The following is an 8,202-nucleotide window of genomic DNA, read 5'->3' as shown; positions in this document are numbered from 1 at the left end:
AAACTTGCAGGATCAACTAGTAAATCTGTGTGTTAGTTGCGGTGCAGACAGAAAGATGTATTGAATTGTTGCAGAGCATAGCAGAATAGAAAGGCAGCATCATAAGAATTGTTGGCACTTAAACCGGACCTACATATTTATGCCAGGAATACAAGAACTGCTGCAACTGCACTTTGATGATCTGCATCAATACAAAAAAGCCTTCAGCAGAACTTCACATCTCAGACAATAATATTGCCTGGAATTCTGATCCTGTACACAGAAATTCAAACATAGGTCTTGAATTTATCCAGAAACATGCATGACTGAAATGCAAACCAATTACGTGGCTTAAAAAATCGGGGAATTTTAGGCATAAGTGAATTAAATTACAATATTCCCAAATCTCCTTGCACTTTTTTGTCATTCTATCGAACGTTCCACCTGAATACATCTCCGGTACCATATCGCCCTGCCCCAAGTTACAGAGCCTCATTTAAGAGCTTCCTGCCAATGCACTTGCTCAGAGGCTCAGTTAAAATTGTGCCCAAAATTTCAGGTGCAGCAGGAAAGAATGTGATTTTTCTGGGGTTTTATTGCAAGGTTTAGAGCATTTAAAAAAATATATCCTCACTGGCATCTGGACTGTTTTTACTGTTTCATTTAACGCATTTTTATGGCATAAGTATAAGTCATATTAAAAATTGAAAAGCTTCCTTGATTGCAGATTCTTAAATATGTGTGCCTGATGTACAAGAATGAATGGTGAATGGTTGAAACTTTAATTTTCATACTTAAAGAAGAAATATTTGGTGCTTTCCTTGGGGCCCCTGTATGCAATATGCGATTGCAACAATGTAAGCAAATTGTTGATACAGTATGGTCCAGCTATCTAATCTCCATGGTGTGCAGTTCCCAGAGACACCTGCATGAATTCATCATCATCATAGGCAGTCTCTAGGAGTCGAGGCAGACTTGCTTCCACTCCCAAGGTGAGTTCTTTGATAGCTGAACAGTCCGATATGGGTGCCACAGACCCTGTTACAGGTGGGACAGTCATTCGTCGAGGGAAGGGGTGGGTGGGGCTGGTTTGCCGCGCACTCCTTCCACTGCCTGCACTTGACCTCTTCACGCTCTTTGCGTTGAGACTCGAAGAGCTCAACGCCCTCCCGGATGCACTTTCTTCACCTCAGGCAGTCTTCGGCCAGGGTCTCCCAAGTGTCAGTGGTGATGTCGCACTTTACCAGGGAGGCTTTGAGGGTGTCCTTATAACGTTTCCGCAGCCCACTTTTGGCTCGTTTACCATGAAGGAGCTCCGCATAAAGCATTTGCTTAGGGAGTCTCGTATCTGGCAGGCGAACTATGTGGCCTGCCCAGCGAAGCTGATCGAATGTGGTCAGTGCTTCAATACTGGGGATGTTAGCCTGGACGAGGACACTGATGTTGGTCCACCTGTCCTCCCAGGGGATTTGCAGGATCTTGCAGAGACATCGTTGGTGACATATCTCCAGAGACTTGAGGTGCCTTTTATACATCGTCCATGACTGAGATCCATAGAGGAGGGCGGGTATTACTACAACCCTGTAGATCATGAGCTTGGTGGTAGATTTGAGGTCTTCAAACACTCTTTTCCTCAAACGGCCGAAGGCTGCACTGGCGCACTGGAGGCGATGTTGAATCTCTGCATCAATGTCTGTCTTTGTTGATAAGAGGCTCCCGAGGTATGGGAAATGGTCCACGTTGTCGAGGGCCACGCCGTGAATCTTGATGATTGTGCAGTGGGACAGGCTGGTGGAGGACCTTTGTCTTACAGATGTTAAGTGTAAGGCCCATGCTTTCATATGCCTCAGTGAATACATTGACTATATCCTGGAGTTCAGCCTCAGTGAGTGCGCAGACGCAGGTGTCGTCCGCATACTGCAGCTCAACGACAGAGGTGTAGGTTAAACAGTTCCCCACCGGTTCTGTAGTTTAGTTCAATCCAGCGGGGAGCTTGTTGATTGTGAGGTGGAACAGGGCGGCGAGGAAGATTGAGAAGAGGGTTGGAGTGATGACACAGCCCTGTTTGACCCCAGTCCAGACGTGAATTGGGTCTGTAATGGATCCGTTGGTAAGGATCATGGCCTGCAATTATTAAAGCAATTACAAAGGTGATTGTAATTTTTCAAAAAACTAGATTTTAACTACCTTTTCATGATGCTCAGTGGGTAAACGTGTGGTGTCAGCTGTGGCTTAGTGGATAGCACACTGGTCACTGAGTCAGAAGATTGTGAGTTCAAGTCTCCACGCCAGGGATATGAGCACAAAAAAAAATGTAAGCTGACGCTCCAGTGGAGTGCTGCACTGTTGGAGGTGCTTTTGTTTAAAATGAGATGTTAAACTGAGGCCCCGTGTATCCTCTCAGGTGGACGTAAAAGATCCAATGGCACTATTTTGAAGAAGAGCAGGGGAGTTATCCCCGGTGTCCTAGCCAATATTTATCCCTCAATCAACATAACAAAAACAGATTATCTGTGGGAGTTGCTGTGCGCAAATTAGCTGCAGTGTTTCCCACATTATAACAGTGATTACACTCCAAAAAACTATTTCATTGGCTGAAAAGCACTTTGAGACGTCCGGTAGTTGTGAAATGCACCATATAAATACAAGTCTTTCTTTCTTTCTTTTTTAAGCTGTATAGACCAAAGCGATGTAAAGCTCAAGCCTTGATTTCTTCTGATTTGTCTAATCTCAGCCAGAATACTAGTGGGATCATTGGTATTGGCTTATGTCCCATGGGTTAGAGAAAGGCAAAAATAGCTAGTGTTCTCACTGAATATCATTAGACTCAGCACTCTGAGTATTGAGATGAGAAGTGGCAGTTTGGCTCAGTTGGTAGCATTCTTGACTCCTGGTTAGAAGATCGAGGATTTAAGCTTATTTCCAGGATTTGAGCACATAATCTAGGCTGTCATTATGGTGACACACTGCAAGAGCAACATTCACTTTAAGCTGCATGGCTGCATAGCGCTCCAGGGATCCCGCTCAGCTGGCTTACCAGCTTTTCAATGCAAAAAACACGCATGTGCTGTATTTTGAATGCCCCGCGCAGCCCCTTACAGGGGCCAAGCGGTGCCAAAGAAAGTTAGAGGAAACATTGTGCAGGAGTGCCACATTGTTGGAGGTACCCTATTTCAGATAAGATGTTAGATCCTCATGCCCTCATCTGCCTGTTAAAGATTCCATGGCACGATTCACAGAAGAGCTGTGATTTTTCCTCGTGTCCTGGGCAAGATTCCTCCCTCAGTTAAAACCAGAACGCTCGTAGTTGTGAGGCCTTGTTGTGTGTTAATTTGACACCACTTTAAAAATAATTAATTGAGTGTGATCCACATTCACGCATTTGAGGCATGATCAGGTGCTATATAATTGCAAGTTATTTTCTTCTGAAACTCGAGACAATGGAAAGGCACAGTTTGATTTTATAAAGCATTTAAATTAATTCTTGTTGACTATAGCATACAACTTGACAAACTGTAGGAGCGTTAACACTGGTGTAAATGCCAATTGGATCGATTGCTCGAGAGGACAATTGGTGAGTGGGAGGAAATACAAGAAAATAATCACTTGGTTGATGACATTTTACTTGAGCTGCACTTTCACAATTTATGGTATTGCCTGAACCTTTCAATGTGATTACTTCATCTAATCACTCCTAAATCCATTATTTGTATATGTGTAGCAGGGCTCATTTTAATGATAAATCTAACCTAATGCCATGTAGAAGATTAATTTTTGGAAGCAGTTCTCATAGCAGATCTTAGCTGGGATTCTTCATCCATTTGATCGGTAATGACATTCAGAAAGGAGGATTCAATCTTTAACATAATGATTATTAAGATATAATCTGTTGTGAATTATTAGGAAAAATACTTCTTTGTATGCTATATGCTAATTCAATTGCTGTGTTATTTATTTGTTTCTAAATAAAGAGTATTTGCTGTTATAATTTAGTTGTTCAGACAATTTCCAAAATCTCAGTCAAAAGTACATTAGCTCAGTGACCAGCCATTGCTAGTCTCTCTCAAGTCCTGTTTGTCTTTTTCTATAAATTCTGGCAAAATAAACTTTCTTCTATAAAACTCTATAGGGCTAACTTTGGTGGCTGCCCATTTCATAGCGTCCACTGGGCGAGAGGTTAGTTTTTGGCGCCCGTTGCTGCCGGGTCCCGTTGGGAGCCATTTTCGTCGCTGTTGTGTGGGCGTCAGCGGGAGCGGCAGTCAGCGTCAGTCGGCGGGTAGGAGCAGGCGGTAGCAGGCGGGAGCAGGCGGGAGTGGGACTCAACGGCAAACGTCATGAGAGTGTGTCAGGTGGAGGCCTCTCCACTCGGATATTTTTGGAGGGCCTCCACTGCGCATGCACGGGATTTCAGCGTTTTTTTTTTTGTAGTTTTGGGGATGGGGCCTGTAGTTCTTTTGTGGCCCTGGCACGCTAATTGAGGAAGTGCTCATGGCCATAAAAGGAGAGCACTCAATTGCACCTGCGAGGAGAGAGGAGAGCACGAGAGGAGAGCGAGAGACGAAGGAAAGAGAGAGAGGAGAGAGAGAGAGAGGAGAGAGAGAAAGAGGAAAGAGAGAGAGAGAGAGGAGTGAGTTGGAGGTTAGAGAGCAGAGGTGGCATTGGAGAGGGGGCAGTCTGAGTTGCAGAGGGGGGCAGTGTGAGAAATTTATACCCAGACTCTTGAGCAGCCATTCCTCTTATCATAGAAGATGAGTGAGCCGAAAGCATCAATGAAAATTGGCAAAACCAGGCCCAGAGCTCCGTGGTTCAATGAGCAGGATTTGGAGGAGCTAGTGACAAAGGTGGAGTGCACATCTCACTTTCACCACCACACCCCGACCCGCCCCCCGCCCCCCCCGCTACAGACTGAAATGTTATTCTCTATTTGCAGATGCAGAGTCGGACACCACACCCCAGCATCTCCCACCCTGATGTTCTCCACACCCGAGGACACTGGATCCTTCCTGAACTCCCAGCCCACATCACCCATATCCACCGCTCCCACCTCCACCACCCAGGGCTAGGAAGAAGAGGAGAGGAGGGAGAAGCGCCAATATTTGTGTCCCTTCACCTCGAGGATCCGGAAACGGGTGACATCAACCTCCTGCCAAGTCAGCGAAGTGTCCGCAGAACCTTGGCGTCAGGCTCAGATTTCCTGGGGTTTCCAACAGACTCAACTCAAGCAAGCTTAAGCAAGTGCAGAGTCCATGGCTCAAAGGGAAGCAAGGCCCCAGCACCCAGCAGCAGCGAGCCACCACCTGTGGATGCAGGACGGCTCGCTCTAATGAACCAGATGGTGCAGCTATCAACCACCGGTGTGGAGATAGGTTGCAAGATGCAACAGACCATGGCTGGGATAGCTGGTGGCATCGCCACATTCAAAGGATGGAGTGCCTCCTCAGTGTTGGAGCGCACAACAGAAAGCGCTGAGGCTGTAAGGCAGGAGATGGCTTCTGCACGCATGCTACAAGCCCCCAACACCACACCCTCAAGGCAGACAGATGCAGAGGAGCAGGAGATCCTGGCGCCTTCGGTCCCGCGCCCTACATTCCCACCGATATGGACGCGTCTGCACACATCCTGCTGTCCTCCTGCACAACCTCCTCAACCAGAGGTGGTGAGGGGCAGGGGAGGGCCACTCCATCATGTAAGCATGGAGAGGAAGAGGAAATTGGGCATAGTTGCAGGGGGTGGAGGGCGGGGGGGGGAAGAGAAGTGGTGGTGTGGGCAGAGGGGAAGGTGTTGCTTCCTCGTGTAAATGTGATAATATTATGTTAACGTTTGTCATTATGCACTTGTAAATACACTCACATTGTTGACCCTCTGTTTGTGCGTGTGTCATTTTAGTGTCATGTGTGGTGCTTTGTGCCAACCACACATCTGTCCCTCAGGTCATCTGCTTCATCAGGAATATCGTCCCATCCACGTCTGACTGCAGTGTATGGGTCCTGTCATCAGGCCATCGCAAAACGACAATGTATTCAGGAAGGCTGCCATTCAGTTACTCTAGTTTACCAAGTTGCAGGGTAAACCAGGATAAGCTTGCACTTCAACCCTCTTTTTGCGAGGCCAAACATGGTGGTGTGCCACCCCTGAGATGACATGGTCATCAGTTACATTGCGGTACATTGTGCGAGTTTATTAATGAATCAGCTTGGATGTACAATATGCGAGATGCTGAACACTTTTCAGTCATTCATAATAATTTTCCCTTTGTCATTCGTCTTCCCAATGAAGGACTTTCAACAAGGTGCAACAAAAAAACTTCCAATGGCTTAGACACATTTCAGTCAGTTTTATGACATCCAATTTAAACTTCACCATCAGAAAGGAAGTAATGCAACATTGACCTAACTTCTTTCCAGCAGTTCCACTGATATGGTGCAGAATCCGACTGGCTGCTGTGATGTGATGGCCACCAGCACTCCCACCCACCCGATGTGCGAGTGCTGCCCCATTGCACTCCACCTCTCTCTCCCTCCCTCCCTCCCATCCGATGTACGATTACTGGCCCACTGCCGCCCAGCTCAGACCTGCTTCTTCAGTGCCGTTCTTCTGTGGGGTGGCAGGTCGACGGGAGGCCAGGAAAAATGAGCAAAATGGATGTTCACAGACATTCGGTATACGCGGGCGGGACGCTGTGACGTGGACGGAACTCTTCCATGTCGGGCGGAACCTCAACAGCAAATGGGCAGTTCTGGAGGAATCGCCCAGAAAACTGTCATTTCCAGCAGAACCTCGCGGGCTGCGGGTGGGACATCAATGAAAGTCGGGCCCATAATTTAAATCAATAATCTGTGCTATTGGGGATGAGATAGTACTCTGGATTAGTGCACTGTTCTTTTGTGTCTAAAACCTGGGTGTGATGGAAGCAATGTTCCATCCCACACAGAAAGCGAGTCCCAGTTGGGCAGCGGTAATGCTTCAAGGACACCCTCAAAGTGCAACATCCCCACCGCCACCTGGGAATCCCTGGCCCAAGACCGCCCTAAGTGGAGGAAGAGCATCCGGGAGTCTCGTCGCCGAGAGCATAAAGAAAACAAGCGCAGGCAGCGGAAGGAGCGGGCGGCAAACCAGACTCCCCACCCACCCTTTCCTTCAACCACTGTCCCACCTATGAAAGAGACTGTAATTCCAGTATTGGACTGTTCAGTCACCTGAGAACTCACTTTTAGAGTGGAAGCAAGTCTTCCTCGATTTTGAGGGACTGCCTATGATGATGATGATGCTCCATTCTGCTTCATATTATAAAGTATCTGATTATTTTTTCCTGTGAAATCTTGGATAGATCAATCTATCATAAGTTTAAAGTTGACTTTAGCCAGCGATGCTTCAAAAAGAAGCTCATTGTATCTGTAGCCTGGGAAGCATAGCCTGGTTGTCTGGACTGAAGCAATAATAGCTTTTGAATTCTAACTAATCAAATTATTGATCTGTTGAAGAACAATGGATAGCGTTTTGGGATTTCCAAGCAAATGGGGAAATGGCTTTCATTGCTGACGGATATCAAAGAATGCAAGTTTACAGACATGCTATTACCTCTAATCGCTGAGCCATCAAACTGATCTTCATTTTATAGAGAAGAATGATTGCATATTGTTTAAATCATTAGCAGTATCTTAGAAAAGCAGATGATGGATGTTAGTTGCTCACTAATGTAAACCCTGAGTATCTCTCACAGTTGTATATTTGATCTGGCTTCTATACTGTTTGGCATATTGTAGAAACACATAAATTTAAGCACAGAAGAAAATCATTTTGGCAAATGTCCCTGTGCTACCACAAATGCAAAATACTCCGGTTGTTGGAATCTGAAATAAAAACAGAAAATGCTGGAAATCTCAGCAGGTCAAGCAGCATCTGTGGAGAGAAACAGATTTAACGTTTCAGGTCTGTGACCCCTTGTCAGACCTGATGGTCTATGTCCTTTTGCAGATTTTGTGTGTCCTCCTCACTTATTGCTTTTCCTCCCATCTTTGTATCGTCGGCAAACTTGGCTACGTTACACTCAGTCCCTTCCTCCAATCGTTAATATAGATTGGAAATAGTTGGGGTTCCAGCACTGATCCCTGCGGCACACCACTGATCACTGACTGCCAACCCGAGAATGAGTCATTTATTCCTACTCTCTGCTTTCTGTTTGTTAACCAATCCTCTAGCCAATGTCTGAAATGAAATATAACG

This window comes from Pristiophorus japonicus, chromosome 4, assembly GCF_044704955.1.
Source record: "Pristiophorus japonicus isolate sPriJap1 chromosome 4, sPriJap1.hap1, whole genome shotgun sequence".
NCBI lineage: Eukaryota > Metazoa > Chordata > Chondrichthyes > Pristiophoridae > Pristiophorus > Pristiophorus japonicus.
The sequence above is the reverse complement of the archived record's forward strand: the minus strand, read 5'-3'. Positions refer to the sequence as shown.